Here is a 24783-nt window from a genome sequence, read left to right on the forward strand (position 1 = left end):
GGTACAGCCAGGCTGACTAATCAACAGTGACCAGCAGGCACTGGAGGGGGAGGGGGAGGGAACCAAGAAGCAGAGAGCCCGGAGGTCCCTCTGAGAGCGGCAATTGCAGGAATCTTCTCTTCCTGCAGCCGCACAGGGAGCATTCTGACAGTGGTTAAGCCCATAGTTATTACATTTATACTGTGTTATGGTTGAAAGGAACATTAAAACCTGGTGCGGGGTACCTTGGTGTCACAGCTGAATCTCACTAGGGGGCCTGGGGTATCTTAGGTTATAGGATTGTATTGTACATTACATTGCCGCCCCCATCGCATTCGCCACCCCCCTGCCACCTGCCGGTGTCATTCAAAGTGTGATCGCATCCCATCAGGATGCGATCACACTTTACTAGTAGTGCATGCGCTGTGCAAACGCAGCACATGTGCAGAAGTACAAAAATCACTCAATTGCGATTTTTGTACTTTTTTATACAGTATAAATATTAAGTGCGCAGTTTCATTTTAATATGTTCTACTTTGTAAACCTGGCTCTTAGGGGTTATTGGACTATGTGATACTAACAATGTTTACACCAAGACCTTTAACCTACCACCTCTGAGAGATAAGTTATGGTGTCAAGACAAGTCTCTTTTTCTCCTACTTTTTAATTAATATTTCATGCTCTGATAATCTACCATGTGCATAGATCCAAGCCGAAAATATATTCATTACCTAATTTATATTCTTTAATTAGCGTGAAATCTCTTAACATGCTTTTGCAGAATCAACACATGATTAGGAAATAAAAAAATGACTTTTTACATTGTAGAATAACTGCCTAGCCTCTTTGGGTTTACAGGTGTAATGATTCAGAAGAGTGAACATACCGAGATGAAATACACCTCAGTAGGCAGTTATGTGCCCTGCTGGCTGTTATATTACATACACGTAATGATAATACTCTGGGGTCTATTTACTAAGCCTTGGATGGAGATAAATCCGACGGAGATAAAGTCCCAGCCAATCGGCTCCTAACTGCCATGACACAGGTTTGGTTTGAAAAATGACAGTTAGGAGCCGATTGGCTGGGACTTAGGATTTATCTCCATCTAAGGCTTAATAAATAGACCCCTTAGTTACCAACTGTCCCTAATTTCTAGAGACAATATTGTTTTTAAAGTCTCGTCTCTGGAAAGGTCCCTGTTTTTCAACAATGACCAAAGCATAATCAAACTATTTTTTTTCTGTATATCCTTACGGCTTTTCTTTATTTTATAAGTTTACATTTTTTGGGAAAAAAGCATTAAAAATGCAAAGACTACACTATCATAATATTCATGAAATAGGTCAGAACACAGGCGTCACTATGGGGGCATGGACTGCACCCAGGTGTCACCTCTAGAGGGGGTGACACCAAAAAGTGGACTACTCTGTAGTGATAGGGACCTGGGCGCTGCAGTGTGACATTAGGGTATATTTAGAAGTGGAGATGTTGTCCATAGCAACTAATCATATTCTACTTATCATTTATCTAGCTGCTAGCACCTTCTTAAAGATAATAGCTAGAATCTGATTGCTATGGGCAACAATCTCCACTTCTAAAAACCTGCTGTTTAGTAAATATACCCCATTATCTGCAGTGCCTGACTCCTGTCACTGAAAAGAAGCCAACAGTGAAGTCAAAGTCTGTCTGGGAATGCTGGGCACGCCCCCGGAGTGATGTAAATGGAGGCAAGGCCACGTCCCCTTACCAAGAGACCACTCTTTCAGAATGCACGGAGGGCTCTACTTTGTGCACCAGGAGACACCTCACTCGGTGACGCCTCTTTGTCAGAAAACACTTTTAATGAATGTGAAGCTCCCTCTTCCACCACACAAGTCAAAAATATACTAAAGGACACTTGCAAATTATCCCTAGGATTCTCCTGTAAAACAAAGCAGCTCTCGCTTTAGGATTTAAGTGCTACTGTGCTCTACATGTTCCTCTATTTAGCGTCATACTGTGGGGGAGATTGATCAAAGCTTGGAGAGCGATAAAGTACCAGCCAATCAGCTAGCTCCTAACTGCCATGTTACAGGCTGTGTTTGAAAAATGACAGGAGCTGATTGGTTGTTACTGTATCTCGCTCCACTTTAATTTCTGCCTATGGATTGTTATGAGTTGGGGGCATACTTGCCTAGTTTGCCTACTTTTGAAAAAGCATTTCAGGGAGATTGTGAAAGTAACATCTAAAAGTGCGGGCGCGTACTGCTACATCTGAGAGGCGTGTTATGAAAATTACTTACATCCAAATGTAAATGAGCCCCAAAACTTAGTAAGGTCTATTTGTTGAAGAAAACACACTGATATTTTTCAGGACTTGTTTGTGTATTGTGTCTTACAAGAGGTTCCATATACTGTAAGTGGCCACAGAAACCTTATTTAAAATGCATGTAGCCATAGGGATCAGAGGGGCAGATGTATTAACCTGGAGAAGGCATAAGGAAGTGATAAACCAGTGATATGTTCAAGGTGATAAAGGCACCGGCCAATCAGCTCCAATATGTAAATTAACAGTTAGGATCTGATTGGCTGGTGCCTTTATCACCTTGCACATATCACTGGTTTATCACTTCCTTATGCTTTCTCCAGGTTAATACATCTGCCCCATTGTGCCTTATAACCAATGCAGGGAAATGGCACTGATGAGCCCATTTGAATGTATTTATCTCTGATTTCTTTTTCCCCCTAAGAATGTAATAGCTACAATGAGGATAAGGTGCAATCAGGGAGATTGCTGGACCATTCAGGGAGTGAGGGAGATTGCTGCTGTTTCAGGGGGAGGTCTTCTGTATGCCGAATGTCGGGATCCCAGCGCACAGTACACCGGTGCCGGAATCCCGACACCCGGCATACCTACAACTATTCTCCCTCGTGGGGGTCCACGACCCCCCTGGAGGGAGAATAAAATAGTGTGGAGGGTGTAGCGCGCCACCGTGCCTGCAGCGTGGCGAGCGTAGCGAGCCCGCAAGGGGCTCCTTTGTGCTCGCCACGCTGTCGGTATGCCGGCGGTCGGCTCCCGGCACCGGTATGCTGGTCGCCGGGAGCCCGAGCGCCGGCATACCGTACTACACCCGTTTCAGGGAGTCTCCTGCAGAATAAGGGAGAGTAGGTAACTATGGTTGGGGGACAAAGAGTGTTTAGAGGATGGAAATACAGATACTGTACTCTTTAAACTCCAGATCCTAACTTGGGGCCTAATTCAGGTCTGATCGCAGCAGCAAATTTGTTAGCAAATGTGCAAAACCATGTGCACTGCAGGTAGTGCATACCCTCCAACATTTTACACATAAAAATCGGTACAAATTGGAAAGGGGGGCGTGACGCCGCCTATGGGGGAGTGTATTGTAGCTTAGCAAGTGTGCAATCGCATGTGCCGGGGAGCGGGGCAAAAAAGTTTTATGTAGTTTCTTTCTGAGTAGCTCTGTACTTACTCAGCCACTGCGATCTCTTCAGCCTGTCAGGTCCCGGAATTGACGTCAGACACCCGCCCTGCAAACGCCTCAACATGCCTGTATTTCCCTCACCACTCCTAGAAAACGGTCAGTTGACACCCAGAACCGCCTCCCTGCTGTCAATCTACTTGCAGGCTCCTATGCGATGGCTTCCCTTGCGGTTCTTGTCGCTGCCTGCCCCCACGCATGCGCAGTTGTGACCACGTTCACACGGCTGCGAAAAACTGCAGCGTGCGAACGGGTCGGAATGACCCCACATGTGCAGAGAGAGTTAGATTTGGGTGGGGTGGTTTCAAACTGAAATCTAAATTGCAGTGTAAAAATAAAGCAGCCAGTATTTACCCTGCACAGAAACAAAATAACCCACCCAAATCTAACTCTCTCTGCAAATGTTATATCTGCCCCACCTGCAGTGCACATGGGGGGTCATTCTGAGTTGATTGCGCGCCAGCTACTTGCAGTGCATATGCATGTGCAGTAGTGACCTCATCGCTGCTCTGCGAAAAACGGCAGCGTGTGATCAGGTCGGAATGATCCCCATGGTTTTGCCCAACTGCTAACAAATTTGCTGCTGCGATCAATTCAGAATTACCCCCATAGTTTTGCCCATTTGCTAACAAATTTGCTGCTGCGATCAGATCTGAATTAGGCCTTTGCTTTTTCATGAAAAGGCGGTGCTTCTTGGTTTTCTTCATGGCAAAGGAACAGCTAACTTTTATAATATTTATTAATGCAACAGAAAGGAATACAACTCTACTACCTGTTTTCTTACTGTGCGCAACTGGGATTTTTGTATGCAGATGAATTACTGTCTAAATAAATATGCATTTAGATATGTCCTTATTGTGTATACTGTATGCAACATTTTCCAGAGGGGTGGTGATGTTTTATAAAGCACCTGACTGGGTGGACAGTGCACCATAGCTAAGGCTTACCTCAAGGAAATGCTAATTTATATTCAATATACAACTAAACATAAAATATAAAGCTGTTATGACTTATGACGGGATCAGTATGAGTTACAGACGATCGGGATGCCAGCCGTCAGTATACCAAAAACGGCACCCCAATTGTCAGTATGCCGGCAGCGGGGCGAGCACAAAGAGTCCCCTTGCTGATCTCGCGACAGGTTCTATTTAGTGATGAGCGGGTTCGGTTTCTCGGAATCCGAACCCGCCGAACTTCAGCTTTTTTTACACGGGGCCGAGCAGGCTCGGATCCTCCCGCCTTGCTCGGTTAACCCGAGCGCGCCCGAACGTCATCATCCCGCTGTCGGATTCTCGCGAGGCTCGGATTCTATCGCGAGACTCGGATTCTATATAAGGAGCCGCGCGTCGCCGCCATTTTCACACGTGCATTGAGATTGATAGGGAGAGGACGTGGCTGGCGTCCTCTCCGTTTATAGAGAAGAGAGTAGAGAGTTAGAGACACTATTTACTAATTTTGGGGAGCATATTAGGACTGGAGTACTACTACTTGCTGATAGTGTGACCAGTGACCATTGACCACCAGTTTAATTAATCCGTTCTCTGCCTGAAAAAAAACGATACACAGTGTGACACAGTCACATACCATATCTGTGCTCAGCCTCAGTGTGCTGCATCATCATATGTAATACTGTATATCTGACTGTGCTGAGTGCTCACTGCTCACACAGCTTAATTGTGGGGGAGACTGGGGAGCAGTTAGAGCAGGAGTACATAAATAATATATTTTAAGTACAGTGCACACTTTTGCTGCCAGAGTGCCACACTGCCAGTGTGACTGACCAGTGACCACACTGACCACCAGTATATTGTGATTGTCTGCTTAGGACGGAGTACTACTTGCTGATAGTGTGACCAGTGACCAGTGACCACCACCAGTTTAATTAATCCGTTCTCTGCCTGAAAAAAAGCGATACACAGTGTGACACAGTCACATACCATATCTGTGCTCAGCCCAGTGTGCTGCATCATATGTAATACTGTATATCATTATCTGACTGTGCTGAGTGCTCACTGCTCACACAGCTTAATTGTGGGGGAGACTGGGGAGCAGTTATAGCAGGAGTACATATTTTAAGTACAGTGCACACTTTTGCTGCCAGAGTGCCACTGCCAGTGTGACTGACCAGTGACCACTTACCACCAGTATATTGTGATTGTCTGCTGACCACCAGTATATTGTGATTGTCTGCCTGAAAAAGTTAAACACTCGTCGTGTGGTGTTTTTATAAACGCATTCTGCAGACAGTGTCCAGCAGGTCCGTCATTACATAATATATACCTGTCCGGCTGCAGTACTAGTGTGATATATATATATTTTAATTTTATCTCATTATCATCCAGTCTATATTAGCAGCAGACACAGTACGGTAGTCCACGGCTGTAGCTACCTCTGTGTCGGCAGTCGCTCGTCCATCCATAATTGTATACCACCTACCCGTGGTTTTTTTTTTCTTTCTTCTTTATACATACTACTATAGTAGCTTACTGTAGCAGTCTGCGGTGCTGCTGAGCTGACAGTGTCCAGCAGGTCCGTCATCAGTCATTACATAATAAATATATATACCTGTCCGGCTGCAGTACTAGTGATATTATATATATATATATTGATTTCATCTCATTATCATCCAGTCTATATTAGCAGCAGACACAGTACGGTAGTCCACGGCTGTAGCTACCTCTGTGTCGGCAGTCGCTCGTCCATCCATAATTGTATACCACCTACCCGTGGTTTTTTTTTTTTCTATCTTCTTGATACTAGTAGCTTACTTTAGGAGTCTGCAGTGCTGACAGACAGTGTCCAGCAGGTCCGTCATTACATAATATATACCTGTCCGGCTGCAGTACTAGTGTGATATATATATATATTTTAATTTTATCTCATTATCATCCAGTCTATATTAGCAGCAGACACAGTACGGTAGTCCACGGCTGTAGCTACCTCTGTGTCGGCAGTCGCTCGTCCATCCATAATTGTATACCACCTACCCGTGGTTTTTTTTTTTTCTATGTTCTTGATACTAGTAGCTTACTTTAGGAGTCTGCAGTGCTGACAGACAGTGTCCAGCAGGTCCGTCATTACATAATATATACCTGTCCGGCTGCAGTACTAGTGTGATATATATATGTATTTTAATTTTATCTCATTATCATTCAGTCTATATTAGCAGCAGACACAGTACGGTAGTCCACGGCTGTAGCTACCTCTGTGTCGGCAGTCGCTCGTCATCCATAAGTATACTAGTATCCATCCATCTCCATTGTTTACCTGAGGTGCCTTTTAGTTGTGCCTATTAAAATATGGAGAACAAAAATGTTGAGGTTCCAAAAATAGGGAAAGATCAAGATCCACTTCCACCTCGTGCTGAAGCTGCTGCCACTAGTCATGGCCGAGACGATGAAATTCCATCAACGTCGTCTGCCAAGGCCGATGCCCAATGTCATAGTACAGAGCATGTAAAATCCAAAACACCAAATATCAGTAAAAAAAGGACTCAAAAATCTAAAATAAAATTGTCGGAGGAGAAGCGTAAACTTGCCAATATGCCATTTACCACACGGAGTGGCAAGGAACGGCTGAGGCCCTGGCCTATGTTCATGGCTAGTGGTTCAGCTTCACATGAGGATGGAAGCACTCAGCATCTCGCTAGAAAAATGAAAAGACTCAAGCTGGCAAAAGCACAGCAAAGAACTGTGCGTTCTTCGAAATCCCAAATCCACAAGGAGAGTCCAATTGTGTCGGTTGCGATGCCTGACCTTCCCAACACTGGACGTGAAGAGCATGCGCCTTCCACCATTTGCACGCCCCCTGCAAGTGCTGGAAGGAGCACCCGCAGTCCAGTTCCTGATAGTCAGATTGAAGATGTCAGTGTTGAAGTACACCAGGATGAGGAGGATATGGGTGTTGCTGGCGCTGGGGAGGAAATTGACAAGGAGGATTCTGATGGTGAGGTGGTTTGTTTAAGTCAGGCACCCGGGGAGACACCTGTTGTCCGTGGGAGGAATATGGCCATTGACATGCCTGGTGAAAATACCAAAAAATCAGCTCTTCGGTGTGGAAGTATTTCAACAGAAATGCGGACAACATTTGTCAAGCCGTGTGTTGCCTTTGTCAAGCTGTAATAAGTAGGGGTAAGGACGTTAACCACCTCGGAACATCCTCCCTTATATGTCACCTGCAGCGCATTCATAATAAGTCAGTGACAAGTTCAAAAACTTTGGGCGACAGCGGAAGCAGTCCACTGACCAGTAAATCCCTTCCTCTTGTAACCAAGCTCACGCAAACCACCCCACCAACTCCCTCAGTGTCAATTTCCTCCTTCCCCAGGAATGCCAATAGTCCTGCAGGCCATGTCACTGGCAATTCTGATGATTCCTCTCCTGCCTGGGATTCCTCCGATGCATCCTTGCGTGTAACGCCTACTGCTGCTGGCGCTGCTGTTGTTGCTGCTGGGAGTCGATGGTCATCCCAGAGGGGAAGTCGTAAGACCACTTGTACTACTTCCACCAAGCAATTGACTGTCCAACAGTCCTTTGTGAGGAAGATGAAATATCACAGCAGTCATCCTACTGCAAAGCGGATAACTGAGGCCTTGACATCCTGGGTGGTGAGAAACGTGGTTCCGGTATCCATCATTACTGCAGAGCCAACTAGAGACTTGTTGGAGGTACTGTGTCCCCGGTACCAAATACCATCTAGGTTCCATTTCTCTAGGCAGGCGATACCGAAAATGTACACAGACCTCAGAAAAAGAGTCACCAGTGTCCTAAAAAATGCAGCTGTACCCAATGTCCACTTAACCACGGACATGTGGACAAGTGGAGCAGGGCAGGGTCAGGACTATATGACTGTGACAGCCCACTGGGTAGATGTATGGACTCCCGCCGCAACAACAGCAGCGGCGGCACCAGTAGCAGCATCTCGCAAACGCCAACTCTTTCCTAGGCAGGCTACGCTTTGTATCACCGGTTTCCAGAATACGCACACAGCTGAAAACCTCTTACGGCAACTGAGGAAGATCATCGCGGAATGGCTTACCCCAATTGGACTCTCCTGTGGATTTGTGGCATCGGACAACGCCAGCAATATTGTGTGTGCATTAAATCTGGGCAAATTCCAGCACGTCCCATGTTTTGCACATACCTTGAATTTGGTGGTGCAGAATTTTTTAAAAAACGACAGGGGCGTGCAAGAGATGCTGTCGGTGGCCAGAAGAATTGCGGGACACTTTCGGCGTACAGGCACCACGTACAGAAAACTGGAGCACCACCAAAAACTACTGAACCTGCCCTGCCATCATCTGAAGCAAGAAGTGGTAACGAGGTGGAATTCAACCCTCTATATGCTTCAGAGGTTGGAGGAGCAGCAAAAGGCCATTCAAGCCTATACAACTGAGCACGATATAGGAGGTGGAATGCACCTGTCTCAAGCGCAGTGGAGAATGATTTCAACGTTGTGCAAGGTTCTGCAACCTTTTGAACTTGCCACACGTGAAGTCAGTTCAGACACTGCCAGCCTGAGTCAGGTCATTCCCCTCATCAGGCTTTTGCAGAAGAAGCTGGAGACATTGAAGGAGGAGCTAACACAGAGCGATTCCGCTAGGCATGTGGGACTTGTGGATGGAGCCCTTAATTCGCTTAACAAGGATTCACGGGTGGTCAATCTGTTGAAATCAGAGCACTACATTTTGGCCACCGTGCTCGATCCTAGATTTAAAACCTACCTTGGATCTCTCTTTCCGGCAGACACAAGTCTGCTGGGGTTCAAAGACCTGCTGGTGAGAAAATTGTCAAGTCAAGCGGAACGCGACCTGTCAGCATCTCCTCCTTCACATTCTCCCGCAATTGGGGGTGCGAGGAAAAGGCTCAGAATTCCGAGCCCACCCGCTGGCGGTGATGCAGGGCAGTCATGAGCGACTGCTGATGCTGACATCTGGTCCGGACTGAAGGACCTGCCAACGATTACGGACATGTCGTCTACTGGCACTGCATATGATTCTCTCCCCATTGAAAGAATGGTGGAGGATTATATGAGTGACCGCATCCAAGTAGGCACGTCAGACAGTCCGTACTTATACTGGCAGGAAAAAGAGGCAATTTGGAGGCCCTTGCACAAACTGGCTTTATTCTACCTAAGTTGCCCTCCCACAAGTGTGTACTCCGAAAGAGTGTTTAGTGCCGCCGCTCACCTTGTCAGCAATCGGCGTACGAGGTTACTTCCCGAAAATGTGGAGAAGATGATGTTCATTAAAATGAATTATAATCAATTCCTCCGTGGAGACATTGACCAGCAGCAATTGCCTCCACAAAGTACACAGGGAGCTGAGATGGTGGATTCCAGTGGGGACGAATTGATAATCTGTGAGGAGGGGGATGTACACGGTGATATATCGGAGGATGATGATGAGGTGGACATCTTGCCTCTGTAGAGCCAGTTTGTGCAAGGAGAGATTAATTGCTTCTTTTTTGGTGGGGGTCCAAACCAACCCGTCATTTCAGTCACAGTCGTGTGGCAGACCCTGTCACTGAAATGATGGGTTGGTTAAAGTGTGCATGTCCTGTTTATACAACATAAGGGTGGGTGGGAGGGCCCAAGGACAATTCCATCTTGCACCTCTTTTTTCTTTAATTTTTCTTTGCGTCATGTGCTGTTTGGGGAGTATTTTTTTGAAGGGCCATCCTGCGTGACACTGCAGTGCCACTCCTAGATGGGCCAGGTGTTTGTGTCGGCCACTAGGGTCGCTTAGCTTACTCACACAGCTACCTAATTGCACCTCTTTTTTTCTTTGCGTCATGTGCTGTTTGGGGAGTAGTTTTTTGAAGGGCAAGCCTGCGTGACACTGCAGTGCCACTCCTAGATGGGCCAGGTGTTTGTGTCGGCCACTTGGGTCGTTGAGCTTAGTCACACAGCTACCTCATTGCGCCTCTTTTTTTCTTTGCATCATGTGCTGTTTGGGGAGTGTTTTTTGGAAGGGCCATCCTGCGTGACACTGCAGTGCCACTCCTAGATGGGCCAGGTGTTTGTGTCGGCCACTTGGGTCGCTGAGCTTAGTCACACAGCTACCTCATTGCGCCTCTTTTTTTCTTTGCGTCATGTGCTGTTTGGGGAGTGTTTTTTGGAAGGGCCATCCTGCGTGACACTGCAGTGCCACTCCTAGATGGGCCAGGTGTTTGTGTCGGCCACTTGGGTCGTTGAGCTTAGTCACACAGCTACCTCATTGCGCCTCTTTTTTTCTTTGCGTCATGTGCTGTTTGGGGAGTGTTTTTTGGAAGGGCCATCCTGCGTGACACTGCAGTGCCACTCCTAGATGGGCCAGGTGTTTGTGTCGGCCACTTGGGTCGCTTAGCTTAGTCATCCAGCGACCACGGTGCAAATTTTAGGACTAAAAATAATATTGTGAGGTGTGAGGTGTTCAGAATAGACTGAAAATGAGTGGAAATTATGGTTTTTGAGGTTAATAATACTTTGGGATCAAAATGACCCCCAAATTCTATGATTTAAGCTGTTTTTTAGGGTTTTTTGAAAAAAACACCCGAATCCAAAACACACCCGAATCCGACAAAAAAAATTCGGTGAGGTTTTGCCAAAACGCGTTCGAACCCAAAACACGGCCGCGGAACCGAACCCAAAACCAAAACACAAAACCCAAAAAATTTCAAGTGCACATCCCTAGTTCTATTCCCACTCTATGGGGGATATCCAATTATCCACGGTAAAACACCGGGTCTGAAAAATGGCCGATTTCAGCGGTTTTCTGACTTTTTTCCAATGTTTCACTGATTTTTTTTTACAGGTTATCCAGATTCATCGCCTGTTAAAAAAAAAAAACCTTTCTCCCGAAAACACACAGGTTCAGTGAAACCTGTGTGTTTTCGTGTGAAACAGCCCCGTTTTCGGACGAAAAGGGGGCTATTCCCAGGGACTCTGCTTCGCCTGCCGGAGGCAGGTAAAACAAAATCACTGATAAGCCGCGGCACGCGCCGGCTTATCGGTGCTAATTAGATATCCTCTGGCGGGACAATTACCGGGGCTAATTGGATATCTCCCTATGAGTGTCTTGGACACCCAGGAGTGGGAATAGCCCCTGTTAGCTGGCTGGTGGTATTGTCAGTGGTCGGGATCGCAGCGTTGGTATCGTAACCGTCAGGATCCCGACTGCAAGCAAATTAACTACATACCCGTTATGACAACCAGATAAAGAGTATGCAGTGGAGTTCCTTTGGTATTATAATAGTAGAAATATTGCGTACTTATATAAGACCACAAATTTATTCAGCACTGTACACAGAATATATGTCATTCATATCAGACTTCAACGTGCAAATGCATTAACGGCCCTACACACTCGTTCATCGTTGGTGCCGGCTCATTCATACCTGCAGGCCAATATGGACAATCTCGTCCATATTAGCATGCAGGCAGGAGCGGTTCTTGGTGCGGGCAAGCAGTGCCTGCCCCAACCCGCACCCCGCTCCACGGCTGCAGCGGACGCCGTGGGCTGTGTAGGCCGGCGGTCAGACAGAGCAGCAGCAGCAGCGGTCGGGAAGCAGGAGCGGGGCAGTGGTACTGGTAAGTATTGTTTTTTTAAAAATTTTGTGTGTGTGTGGTGTTTGTAAGCGGTGACAGGGGGCAAAGCAACAGGGGGCACAATTACTGGGGGCACAACTACTCGGGGCAATGAAAGAGGGGGCACAACTACTGGGGGCAAAGAAAGAGGGGGCACAACTACTGGGGGCAAAGAAACCGGGCACAACTACTGGGGGCAAAGCAACAGGGGGCACAACTACTGGGGGCAAAGCAACAGGGGGCACAGCGACAGGGGACACAACTACTGGGGGCAAAGCAACAGGGGGCACAACTACTGGGGGCATATCTACAGGGTGCATAGCTACTGGGGGCATATCTACTGGGGGCACAGCTACAGGGGGCATATCTACTGGGGGCAAATCAACTGGGGGGCACAACTACTTGGGGCAAATCTGGGGGCACAGCTACTGGGAGCATAACTGTGGCCACGCCCCTCTCCTATGAAGCCACACCCCTATTTTTTGGCGCGCACAAACTGTTTTGCTGGGGGGGGGGGAACACTTTCGCACTGGGTGCCACAAGGTGTAGCACCGGCCCTGCATGCAGGGCTATGGAGCAAGGTGACTGGGTAAGTGAAGAAACTTCATTAGTGTTTTTTGTTTAGTGTTTAGAGTTATGTTAGAATCAAACGAACCTATCATTAGGCCCAATGAAACCATGCACATACAGGGAGAGCATACAAATGCCACACTAATGTCTCTTTTGACTGAAAATTAAACTCATCACCAGAGCCAGCGCTACCCGCTCAGCGAGGGTATGCAACGCAGGGAGGTGCTGAGCTGAATAGGCGCTCTCCCTGCTCTGCTACCTTGCTGCTGCCGGCTGCCGCTGCGCCTGTCAGACTGGATGACAGGTAGCGGCGCTGGCAGCGGGTAGCTCAGCTCCCTCCCCCTCCTCCTCCCCAAAGAGACTGCATTCACAGCTCCGCTGCCGCCGCCGACATCCCTCGCTCGTTTTGTATTGGGGCGTGGCCTAATCGTGAGAGGCGTGGTCACGACCCCTTATGGGGAAAAAAAATCTTTGTAGTGCCTGATCCCTGAGCTTCCAGCCCTCAGCCCCTCAGCCAGGGTCAATTCGGTGGGGGAGCGTGATCAGTGTGATCACCCCCTGCCCCCCTCCCCACCTGTACAGAAAAAGGCAGAGGCTCAGCAGCCTCTCTGCCTAACTGCAGCATGTGCAGTGCTCCCAGGATGAGAGCTTATGCTGCTGCCTAGTAAAGAGGGATGGTGGTGGGAGTGCGGCAGACCAGAGTCCCTGCTGGGCCACTCCATTAGTGCCAGGCCCGGGTAATCAGTAGAGATGAGCGCCTGAAATTTTTCGGGTTTTGTGTTTTGGCTTTGGGTTCGGTTCCGCGGCCGTGTTTTGGGTTCGACCGCGTTTTGGCAAAACCTCACCGAATTTTTTTTGTCGGATTCGGGTGTGTTTTGGATTCGGGTGTTTTTTTTCAAAAAACCCTAAAAAACAGCTTAAATCATAGAATTTGGGGGTCATTTTGATCCCAAAGTATTATTAACCTCAAAAACCATAATTTACACTCATTTTCAGTCTATTCTGAATACCTCACACCTCACAATATTATTTTTAGTCCTAAAATTTGCACCGAGGTCGCTGTGTGAGTAAGATAAGCGACCCTAGTGGCCGACACAAACACCGGGCCCATCTAGGAGTGGCACTGCAGTGTCACGCAGGATGTCCCTTCCAAAAAACCCTCCCCAAACAGCACATGACGCAAAGAAAAAAAGAGGCGCAATGAGGTAGCTGACTGTGTGAGTAAGATAAGCGACCCTAGTGGCCGACACAAACACCGGGCCCATCTAGGAGTGGCACTGCAGTGTCACGCAGGATGGCCCTTCCAAAAAACCCTCCCCAAACAGCACATGACGCAAAGAAAAAAAGAGGCGCAATGAGGTAGCTGACTGTGTGAGTAAGATAAGCGACCCTAGTGGCCGACACAAACACCGGGCCCATCTAGGAGTGGCACTGCAGTGTCACGCAGGATGTCCCTTCCAAAAAACTCTCCCCAAACAGCACATGACGCAAAGAAAAAAAGAGGCGCAATGAGGTAGCTGACTGTGTGAGTAAGATAAGCGACCCTAGTGGCCGACACAAACACCGGGCCCATCTAGGAGTGGCACTGCAGTGTCACGCAGGATGGCCCTTCCAAAAAACCCTCCCCAAACAGCACATGACGCAAAGAAAAAAAGAGGCGCAATGAGGTAGCTGACTGTGTGAGTAAGATAAGCGACCCTAGTGGCCGACACAAACACCGGGCCCATCTAGGAGTGGCACTGCAGTGTCACGCAGGATGGCCCTTCCAAAAAACCCTCCCCAAACAGCACATGACGCAAAGAAAAAGAAAAGAAAAAAGAGGTGCAAGATGGAATTGTCCTTGGGCCCTCCCACCCACCCTTATGTTGTATAAACAGGACATGCACACTTTAACCAACCCATCATTTCAGTGACAGGGTCTGCCACACGACTGTGACTGATATGACGGGTTGGTTTGGACCCCCCCCAAAAAAGAAGCAATTAATCTCTCCTTGCACAAACTGGCTCTACAGAGGCAAGATGTCCACCTCATCATCATCCTCCGATATATCACCGTGTACATCCCCCTCCTCACAGCTTTGCTGCTGCTGGGAAGACGATAGGCTGCTGGTAATAATTAAAATTGAAGGAATAGAGGAGAAAGACAGCGGAAAACATCGAAAGAAACCTTTGATGTGAAAGTACACCGCACCTTGAAGTAAGCATACACGTGAGCATCCTATATACCCAGAGACCTACTCGTGGGTGCTTGATTATTTTGGATACTGCATTTGTATAGGTGAAAGAAACCTTGATGTGATTTATACAATTGTTTTAGAAGTAAGCACATGTAAGCAGTCCATTTATGCGAGTCACTGAGGTGGACCTTACGAGTAGAACTGCACATCCCAAGTACTGAATAGTCGAAGGAACCTGGGTGTACATTTTGTTCCTCTAATACCCACAGAGACTGTACTGAACATTTGTGTTTATATTGTGTTTTTTTTCATACATCATCTTTGGACGACGGATTCATATATGAACTCACTTGTATGAAAAGGAACGGACTTTAGCCCACACGGGTAATTTCTTTGGACTTTTTACTATTTGCGCCACCTAGGGATTATTCTAATATTCCCTTTCTAGCATTATTTCAGTGTGTTAGGTGACACACTAGGATAGACCTTGGGTTGGCGGCATTTGTGCGCAGGGACATATCCTAACCCCTTTGTTACCAGATTATCAATTCGTCCCCACTGGAATCCACCATCTCAGCACCCTGTGTACTTTGTGGAGGCAATTGCTGCTGGTGAATGTCTCCACGGAGAAATTGATTATAATTCATTTTAATGAACATCATCTTCTCCACATTTTCTAGATGTAACCTCGTACGCCGATTGCTGACAAGGTGAGCGGCGGCACTAAACACTCTTTCGGAGTACACACTTGTGGGAGGGCAACTTAGGTAGAATAAAGCCAGTTTGTGCAAGGGCCTCCAAATTTCCTCTTTTTCCTGCCAGTATAAGTACGGACTGTGTGACGTGCCTACTTGGATGCGGTCACTCATATAATCCTCCACCATTCTTTCAATAGTGAGAGAATCATATGCAGTGACAGTAGACGACATGTCCGTAATCGTTGTCAGGTCCTTCAGTCCGGACCAGATGTCAGCATCAGCAGTCGCTCCAGACTGCCCTGCATCACCGCCAGCGGGTGGGCTCGGAATTCTGAGCCTTTTCCTCGCACCCCCAGTTGCGGGAGAATGTGAAGGAGGAGATGTTGTTGACAGGTCGCGTTCCGCTTGACTTGACAATTTTCTCACCAGCAGGTCTTTCAACCCCAGCAGACTTGTGTCTGCCGGAAAGAGAGATCCAAGGTAGGCTTTAAATCTAGGATCGAGCACGGTGGCCAAAATGTAGTGCTCTGATTTCAACAGATTGACCACCCGTGAATCCTTGTTAAGCGAATTAAGGGCTCCATCCACAAGTCCCACATGCCTAGCGGAATCGCTCCGTGTTAGCTCCTCCTTCAATGTCTCCAGCTTCTTCTGCAAAAGCCTGATGAGGGGAATGACCTGACTCAGGCTGGCAGTGTCTGAACTGACTTCACGTGTGGCAAGTTCAAAGGGCATCAGAACCTTGCACAACGTTGAAATCATTCTCCACTGCGCTTGAGACAGGTGCATTCCACCTCCTATATCGTGCTCAATTGTATAGGCTTGAATGGCCTTTTGCTGCTCCTCCAACCTCTGAAGCATATAGAGGGTTGAATTCCACCTCGTTACCACTTCTTGCTTCAGATGATGGCAGGGCAGGTTCAGTAGTTTTTGGTGGTGCTCCAGTTTTCTGTACGTGGTGCCTGTACGCCGAAAGTGTCCCGCAATTCTTCTGGCCACCGACAGCATCTCTTGCACGCCCCTGTCGTTTTTTAAAAAATTCTGCACCACCAAATTCAAGGTATGTGCAAAACATGGGACGTGCTGGAATTTGCCCAGATTTAATGCACACACAATATTGCTGGCGTTGTCCGATGCCACAAATCCACAGGAGAGTCCAATTGGGGTAAGCCATTCCGCGATGATCTTCCTCAGTTGCCGTAAGAGGTTTTCAGCTGTGTGCGTATTCTGGAAACCGGTGATACAAAGCGTAGCCTGCCTAGGAAAGAGTTGGCGTTTGCGAGATGCTGCTACTGGTGCCGCCGCTGCTGTTGTTGCGGCGGGAGTCCATACATCTACCCAGTGGGCTGTCACAGTCATATAGTCCTGACCCTGCCCTGCTCCACTTGTCCACATGTCCGTGGTTAAGTGGACATTGGGTACAGCTGCATTTTTTAGGACACTGGTGACTCTTTTTCTGAGGTCTGTGTACATTTTCGGTATCGCCTGCCTAGAGAAATGGAACCTAGATGGTATTTGGTACCAGGGACACAGTACCTCCAACAAGTCTCTAGTTGGCTCTGCAGTAATGATGGATACCGGAACCACGTTTCTCACCACCCAGGATGTCAAGGCCTCAGTTATCCGCTTTGCAGTAGGATGACTGCTGTGATATTTCATCTTCCTCACAAAGGACTGTTGGACAGTCAATTGCTTGGTGGAAGTAGTACAAGTGGTCTTACGACTTCCCCTCTGGGATGACCATCGACTCCCAGCAGCAACAACAGCAGCGCCAGCAGCAGTAGGCGTTACACGCAAGGATGCATCGGAGGAATCCCAGGCAGGAGAGGAATCATCAGAATTGCCAGTGACATGGCCTGCAGGACTATTGGCATTCCTGGGGAAGGAGGAAATTGACACTGAGGGAGTTGGTGGGGTGGTTTGCGTGAGCTTGGTTACAAGAGGAAGGGATTTACTGGTCAGTGGACTGCTTCCGCTGTCGGCCCAAGTTTTTGAACTTGTCACTGACTTATTATGAATGCGCTGCAGGTGACGTATAAGGGAGGATGTTCCGAGGTGGTTAACGTCCTTACCCCTACTTATTACAGCTTGACAAAGGGAACACACGGCTTGACACCTGTTGTCCGCATTTCTGGTGAAATACTTCCACACCGAAGAGCTGATTTTTTTGGTATTTTCACCAGGCATGTCAACGGCCATATTCCTCCCACGGACAACAGGTGTCTCCCCGGGTGCCTGACTTAAACAAACCACCTCACCATCAGAATCCTCCTGGTCAATTTCCTCCCCAGCGCCAGCAACACCCATATCCTCCTCATCCTGGTGTACTTCAACACTGACATCTTCAATCTGACTATCAGGAACTGGACTGCGGGTGCTCCTTCCATCACTTGCAGGGGGCGTGCAAATGGTGGAAGGCGCATGCTCTTCACGTCCAGTGTTGGGAAGGTCAGGCATCGCAACCGACACAATTGGAGTCGGACTCTCCTTGTGGATTTGGGATTTCGAAGAACGCACAGTTCTTTGCGGTGCTACTGCTTTTGCCAGCTTGAGTCTTTTCATTTTTCTAGCGAGAGGCTGAGTGCTTCCATCCTCATGTGAAGCTGAACCACTAGCCATGAACATAGGCCAGGGCCTCAGTCGTTCCTTGCCACTCCGTGTGGTAAATGGCATATTGGCAAGTTTACGCTTCTCCTCCGACAATTTTATTTTAGGTTTTGGAGTCCTTTTTTTACTGATATTTGGTGTTTTGGATTTGACATGCTCTGTACTATGACATTGGGCATCGGCCTTGGCAGACGACGTTGCTGGCATTTCATCGTCTCGGCCATGACTAGTGGCAGCAGCTTCAGCACGAGGTGGAAGTGGATCTTTATCTTTCCCTAATTTTGGAACCTCAACATTTTTGTTCTCCATATTTTAATAGGCACAACTAAAAGGCACCTCAGGTAAACAATGGAGATGGATGGATACTAGTATACAATTATGAATGGACTGCCGAGTGCCGACACAGAGGTAGCTACAGCCGTGGACTACTGTACTGTGTCTGCTGCTAATATAGACTGGTTGATAAAGAGATGTAGTATGTATGTATAAAGAAGAAAGAAAAAAAAACCACGGGTAGGTGGTATACAATTATGGACGGACTGCCGAGTGCCGACACAGAGGTAGCTACAGCCGTGGACTACCGTACTGTACTGTGTCTGCTGCTAATATAGACTGGTTGATAAAGAGATGTAGTATGTATGTATAAAGAAGAAAGAAAAAAAAACCACGGGTAGGTGGTATACAATTATGGACGGACTGCCGAGTGCCGACACAGAGGTAGCTACAGCCGTGGACTACTGTACTGTGTCTGCTGCTAATATAGACTGGTTGATAAAGAGATGTAGTATGTATGTATAAAGAAGAAAGAAAAAAAAACCACGGGTAGGTGGTATACAATTATGGATGGACTGCCGAGTGCCGACACAGAGGTAGCTACAGCCGTGGACTACTGTACTGTGTCTGCTGCTAATATAGACTGGTTGATAAAGAGATGTAGTATGTATGTATAAAGAAGAAAGAAAAAAAAACCACGGGTAGGTGGTATACAATTATGGATGGACTGCCGAGTGCCGACACAGAGGTAGCTACAGCCGTGGACTACTGTACTGTGTCTGCTGCTAATATAGACTGGTTGATAAAGAGATGTAGTATGTATGTGTAAAGAAGAAAGAAAAAAAAACCACGGGTAGGTGGTATACAATTATGGACGGACTGCCGAGTGCCGACACAGAGGTAGCTACAGCCGTGGACTACCGTACTGTACTGTGTCTGCTGCTAATATAGAATGGTTGATAATGAGATGTAGTATGTATGTATAAAGAAGAAAGAAAAAAAAACCACGGGTAGGTGGTATACAATTATGGATGGACTGCCGAGTGCCGACACAGAGGTAGCTACAGCCGTGAACTACCGTACTGTGTCTGCTGCGACTGGATGATAAATAATGATATAAAAAATATATATATATATCACTACTGCAGCCGGACAGGTATATATTATATAATGACGGACCTGCTGGACACTGTCTGTCAGCAGAATGAGTTTTTTATAGAATAAAAAAAAAACACCACACAAGTCACACGACGAGTGTTTAACTTTTTCAGGCAATCACAATATAGTATACTACTAACTATACTGGTGGTCAGTGTGGTCAGGTCACTGGTCAGTCGCACTGGCAGTGGCACTCCTGCAGCAAAAGTGTGCACTGTTTAATTTTAATAATATGTACTCCTGGCTCCTGCTATAACCTATAACTGGCACTGCTCCCCAGTCTCCCCCACAATTATAAGCTGTGTGAGCACAGTCAGATATATACATAGATGATGCAGCACACTGGGCTGAGCAGTGCACACAGATATGGTATGTGACTGAGTCACTGTGTATCGTTTTTTTCAGGCAGAGAACGGATTATATTAAATAAAACTGCACTGTCTGGTGGTCACTGTGGTCAGTCACTACTAAACTCTGCACTCTCTACAGTACTCCTAAGCTCCAGTAAATCAAGTGTCTCTGTCTCAAATCAATCTCACTCTCTCTCTTCTAATCTAAATGGAGAGGACGCCAGCCACGTCCTCTCCCTATCAATCTCAATGCACGTGTGAAAATGGCGGCGACGCGCGGCTCCTTATATAGAATCCGAGTCTCGCGATAGAATCCGAGCCTCGCGAGAATCCGACAGCGTCATGATGACGTTCGGGCGCGCTCGGGTTAACCGAGCAAGGCGGGAAGATCCGAGTCGCTCGGACCCGTGAAAAAAAACATGAAGTTCGGGCGGGTTCGGATTCCGAGGAACCGAACCCGCTCATCTCTAGTAATCAGTACCCGCTCCCTCCCCCCGCCCTTTCCCCTCCCGGCGTCACTGACGACATCCTTCAGCCGCTGCTGCTGGAGTAACGGAGCCTGCGAGAAACCGGAGGCGGAGAAGGGAGAGGAGGAGCAGCGCCCGAGCCGGGCCCTTCTGCAGGTACTGGGGCCGCACTGTGGAGGGAATGAGGGCTGTACCTGGCATAGGGGGTTATTCAAAGATGAACGCAGATGGCTGCATATGCAGCCAGATCTGCATTCATCTCTGCACATACTGAGGGCCGCCCAGCACAAGGCAAGGCCCCCCAGCAGGGACGTGCGGTGAGCTAAATGGCTCAGGAGGCACTGGCTAACCCCAGAGCCAGATTTACATGCAATATATGAGCCAAAGGGTACATCTGGGCATTATACACAGGTGCAGCAGTATAAACTCCTGGAAATCTGGTGAGTTTTGATTAGAGATGTGTGGAAAGGATACACAGGTGAGGCACTGCCTCACCTGCCATAGACTTTTTACTCCAAAGTTTGGGCTATAAAAAATATTAGAATAATGTAAAGAAGATATTTAAAACAAATTACTAGTATTTTTCATATACTTTATTCAGACAAAATTCTGCTTTAAATGTAAGTATGACAGGAAAGGCTCTGCCTCACCCCTCCGCACGTCACTGCCGCCCAGCATGTGTAGCGCCGCCTCCCGATGCATCCACAATTTGATTGAGGACGCATCTGATCTAAGGTTGACTCCTGGCAGCGCAGCCTGGTCAGCAGCCATTTTTTTTTCGGAGCAGCTGTGTGTGACGTCCCGTCCCTGTTTTTCCAGCGCCACCCCCGCAACACCTTAACTCCGCTACGCTGTCACCTGTCAATCAGATTGTGGTCGCATCCATCGGGGAAGCAGCCGCAATGTGTGTGGCCTCACGCCCACTGCGCATACACGGTTTGCTGCCGCTGGCAAACTGTGCTGAGGGCCGCTATTGCAGCGGGATGTTAATGACCTTCATAATGTGTATAATGGGCTGTATCTAGCATAATGTGTATAATGGGCTCTACTCTGGCGTAACGTGTATAAGCGGCTCTCCTGTGTGGTGTAATGTGTATAACGGTACTACTGTGCAGTGTAATGTGACTAACGGACACTGCTGTGTGGTGTAATGTGACTAATGGACACTGCTGTGCGGTGTAATGTGACTAACGGACACTGCTGTGTGGTGTAATGTGACTAATGGACACTGCTGTGCGCTGTAATGTGACTAATGGACACTGCTGTGCGGTGTAATGTGAGTAATGGACACTGCTGTGTGGTGTAATGTGACTAATGGACACTGCTGTGCAGTGTAATGTGACTAATGGACACTACTGTGCGGGGTTATGTGAACTGGTACTATTCTGTGGCCCTATATTTTTGGCACGCGTCTTCGGTGTGCACTGTCCCTGTTGTGATCATGGCCAAAGGAAACTGTTGCCCTGAGCTCTTCAAGATCTAGAACTAGGCACTATTATTATGTGGCATAATATGAATCAGGGGCACTATGTTTGGGTTAATGTGCATAAGATTGTATTACTGTGTGGCGTAATTTGAATTGTGGGTACCATTGTGGTCACGCCCCTTCCTTGTGTGACCACACTCCTTTTTGCAGTGTGCGCTATCACTTTTTTACGAATGGGAGGGTGCAAATTTATTTTCTGCAGGGGGGTACACTGTGTTCCACAGGGAATACATTGGGGTGTAGAGATGGATCTTGATCCAGGCACCAACAGGTTAAAGCTTTAGCTGTCCCAAGATGCATTGGGGCCTCCTCTATAACCCCGCCTCCAGGCACTGTGAGCTTAGTTTTCAGTTGGTGTCTGCAGAAGCAGGTCACTTAACAGGTGGGCTGCACTGGGCAGCCCTGAAAAAGCTTTTTCTGACAGAAAACTGGGCTGTCAGCGCTGTATGTCAGAGTGACACTTCAGCACTGCAGTTCCATCACCTCCCAAGCGGCGTCGCATACTCCCACTGGTTCAGTTCCCGGGTACTTGCGGCGGAGACGCTCCGGCTTTGGCACACAGACGCAGACGCTCTCCTGGTTTGCGTGGCTGCTGCGGGGAGGAGGTAAGAGGGTCCCCCAGGTGGGACCCGCCATTAAATTGCGGTCCGATTGCAGTCTATGGAGACGGACTGCGACGCTGGCGTGGACACTGTGACCGAGCAGGGACCCCACTATATCCATCAGGGCATAGGAGTACAGGTCGGATATACTAATGTCCACTTAAGACTCCACAGTACCAGGTAGTGAAGTCCAGTATAGGGGAGCCGGCGCTTGACCTGTATGTAGCCCATCCTCTGGCCCAGGACTTCATCTACTGCTGTTATTCCCGCCCTGGAGCTGCCTCACACTCTCCCTCACTCCCTGACTGAGACGCTGGGCGCCATTTTCTAAAATAGATGCGACTGGTCTCCAGGACTGCAGAACAAGGTCTCCTTTGTAAACCCGCCTGTACATCAGCGCCGTGGTTTTACAAACACTTAAGTATTCTACATGTCGATATTGAGACAGCGTTAGTTAAGAACAAGTGTACCTGTGCCAGAATATATTGTATGAGTATTCTGATGTATACATCCGGTCTCAGACGCGCAGCTCCTGTGGCTGGCTGGGAGAACCTCTTCGCTGGCCGGGTCGCAGCGGCTGCGTGTGATGTCACGCAGCCGCCGCGGATCTCCCCCCCCAACGGCCCGGCCACGCCTGCATTGGCCGGACCGCGCCCTCTAAACGGCGGCTTAACTCTGCCGTCCAGCCCCCTCCCACCCAGCGACCACCTCTGCCTGTCAATCAGGCAGAGGCGATCGCTACGGAACAACTGCCCTCGGCCATCCAGCATACGCCTGCACACTGCGGCGCTGGCGCATGCGCAGATCCAACCCGATCGATGCGCTGGGAAAAACTGCAGCGAGCGATCAGGTCGGAATGACCCCCTATGTCTCATACATCTCCCAGTCAATCCGCAGCTCCTGTAATCAATCTGGAGCCAACCTGCAGAAAAGGAGATTTATGGTAGACTTACCATTGCTAAATCTCTTTCTGCGAGGTACACTGGGTTCCACAGGGCGCCCGCCCTGACGAACCTAGCTGCTATGGGTTTGTATGGCATTAGTCGCTGGTCCCTTCTCATGTCGTGAGAATGTGGTTCTTCTATGTGACTAACATCTGCCTTCTCTTTTACCTGCTCCTGCATTGGACTGGTTAATGAAACTGAGCTCACAGTGTCTGGAGGCGGCAGTGGTGCAAGTGGGCGGGTACGGGTGGGTACGGCGTACCCGTAAGAATTTAGCCGTGGGTACGCCGTACCCACACCGACGGGCCGCCGCTCCTCGCACCGCCGCTGAAGTGAGGGAAGGAGAGCGCAGCCTGTGCCTCTCCTTCCCCTCAGTCTCCAGCGGGTGTCAGTTTAATTCAGCGCCGATCCGTGAGCCAATCAGAGCTCGCCGTGCGAGCTCTGATTGGCTCACGGATCGGCGCTGAATTAAACTGTGAGACACCCGCCGGAGACTGAGGGGAAGGAGAGGCACAGGCTGCGCTCTCCTTCCCTCACACAGGACGGCAGCGGCCAGCGGCAGCGGTGAGCAGGGAAGGGGGGGGGAGGGGGGCATGTTATACCTGGCACTGGGGGATATCTGGCACTGGGGGGGCATTTCTATCTGGCACTGGGGGATATCTGGCACTGGGGGGGCATATATACCTGGCACTGGGGGATATCTGGCACTGGGGGGCATATATACCTGGCACTGGGGGATATCTGGCACAGGGGGGCATGTATACCTGGCACTGGGGGATATCTGGCACAGGGGGGCATGTATACCTGGCACTGGGGGATATCTGGCACTGGGGGGGCATGTATACCTGGTACTGGGGGATATCTGGCACTGGGGGCATATCTGGCACTGTAGGGGCATTTCTGTATCTGGCACGGGGGGCAATGTATATCTGACACAGTGGGAGCATTTGTGTATCTGGCACTGTGGGGCAATGTGTATCTGGCACTGTGGGGCAATGTATATCTGGCACTGTGGGGCAACGTGTATCTGACACTGCGAGGCAATTTATATCTGGCACTCTGGGGGCATTTCTGTATCTGGCACTGTGGGGCAATGTGTATCTGGCACTGTTAGTCAATGTGTATCTGGCACTGTGGGGCAATGTATATCTGGCACTGGTGGGCAACGTGTATCTGGCACTATTGGGGTCATACGTGTATCTGCCCCTCCCCCATATGTGTATCACGCCCCCATTTTCATTGGCCACGCCCCATGTGGCATTTGGCCACACCCATTTTTTTGCGCGCGCACACAGTACCCGTAAGACATTTTTTCTACTTGCACCACTGGGAGGCGGGGTTATAGAGGAGGCCCCAATGCATCTTGGGACAGGTAAATCTTTAACCTGTTGGTGCCTGGATCAAGATCCATCTCTACACCTCAAC

This window comes from Pseudophryne corroboree, chromosome 5 (genome assembly GCF_028390025.1).
Source record: "Pseudophryne corroboree isolate aPseCor3 chromosome 5, aPseCor3.hap2, whole genome shotgun sequence".
NCBI lineage: Eukaryota > Metazoa > Chordata > Amphibia > Anura > Myobatrachidae > Pseudophryne > Pseudophryne corroboree.